Source organism: Halyomorpha halys, unplaced genomic scaffold, assembly GCF_000696795.3.
Source record: "Halyomorpha halys isolate HHAL.00 unplaced genomic scaffold, Hhal_1.1 Scaffold1025.1, whole genome shotgun sequence".
Lineage (NCBI taxonomy): Eukaryota > Metazoa > Arthropoda > Insecta > Hemiptera > Pentatomidae > Halyomorpha > Halyomorpha halys.
In genome coordinates this window covers 109,019-111,049 of record NW_027106735.1, presented here as the reverse complement: position 1 = coordinate 111,049, position 2,031 = coordinate 109,019, and positions in this window count along the sequence as shown.

Sequence of the window (2,031 nt, the reverse complement as noted above, 5' to 3'; positions counted from 1 at the left end):
GAAATTTAACTTACTATAAAGTAGTTTATCACACTTATCTTCGTAGGGGTAGTAGTTTTTATGATATTCACATATGAATATAAATTTGCCAAATGAAAATTTGTCCGAACAACTATAAATCAATATATTTTAGCGAATTTCATGTAAACTATTACTCCTACGAAGATAAACATAAAAAACTACTTTATTCCTCTTTAAACTAGCTTTAATTTGAGTGCTAATAGACATCTGTACCACAAATGGTTTTTTGAGATATAAATTTTTCAAAATAAATTCACTAACTACTGATCTTTCAGTACGTCCCATACAACATTTTTATGAAATGGTGCTTTTTAAAAAGCTATATCTCGAAAACTATTTAACGTAAATAACTCTGTTAGAGCTCATATTCTAGCAAATTTACTCTTCTTTAAATGACGTTCTCTTAGATTTTATTGTGTTGTGCCTACTTTTTATGATATAGAGCTCCGAATGAAAAATTAGTTTTTTTTACCGCTTTAACAGGCGCCATTTTTTATTCCCCCTACCTATACTTGGCAGACTCGTCAATTTTGACTATTAATTATACATAGCTTTCATTAAAGTAATCGAAATTTGGGGTGAGATAACTGCCTTTTTTCTCCCCTTGGGATCTTGTACTATTAGGATTGGTTGGGATGTGGCCTGTATAGACTTTGTAGAGGATGGGAGCTTGATTCCTTTGATCTCAAAAATACCTCCTGTTTTTCTGCATCCCTTTAAGGCCGACCGTGATGCCGCTGGAGGGCACCCCGGACATCGATACGGACTTGCTACCTCAGCTCGCAAGTACTCAGCAACACTTATCTAGAGTTGTGGTCCCTCATCCATTTGAGTCGTCGTTAATGGTCCGAGCAGAGCCAACCCTAAGCACCTGCGGTGCAGTCACTGCGATTATTAAAATTCAGAATATATATTGAATTAAATTTAACTTTTTTCTCAACTTGGTATTGTCAATACGTCTAATACGGTCTTGACATCAAATATTTTTATTTTAAACAATAAGATTATCGATATTTACATTTTACTTTTGCTTAGTGGATTGAGATTTAAGAAGGTGAAATGATTTTTGTTTGTAAGAAGATTGGGAAGAGGGTTTACGGACCGAGGAAAGCAAGAAACTTATAAAAATGAAGAAGAAACGATTTTTCAAAGTACCTCTATGTGATGGAATAAAAATATTGATTGGTTGGGTTCTGGTGTTCAAGGAATGGATGGAAGAACCGCCAGACAAGGAGTTCAGTGATATAGAAAGGTCTTTTCGTATCTGAGGAATTGGCATGGAAATGAACCATGGAAGAATTATTGCCGCCGAAAAGAAATAAAAAGCTGTTTTAACTCAGGATAATAGCTAGAAATGTGTTTGCTTCTTGAAATAACAAAGATAATTTTTTTAAATTTATTTATTGACATTTACAACTGTACATAAAATACAACAAGTAAATTTGTAGTAAGAACATACTTATATGTTACAGGCATGTAGAGAAACTACCCATCGGTAGCGCTTTAAACAAAAATAAATAATATTAAAAAAAAAATCATTAGACATAAAATAAAACAATTAATAGTTATAGACAAAGGATAGTAGTAAATAATAAAAGACAGTCAGAAATCGAAAGAATAGTTGGGGAGGGAGTGCAAGAGAATAAAGGAGTAAGAGGCTGATGTTTATAGGGTTTTTGGAGCCTAAGTTTTTCTATACTTTTTCTATTCCTCAAAAAGTTTTTAAGGAATAGTTTCTGTGATTTTGATTTTGTTTTAAGTGAATATTGACTAATTAGAAATTGATGTTTTGACCTGGGCAGAATACACACGGAGTTAGAGTTTTTGAATTATACAATTTCAAAATTGTATTAAGATGTCCCTGAAGATGGCCAGATTGGCCGAAACGTCGGACTTATAAGGAAAATAAAAGGTTTTGAGACTTAAATGGATATAAATTAAATTATTTATTTTTAAAAGAAATTACCAGTCTCAAGAAAGTGTAAAGATTATAAATTAAATTAATATTTT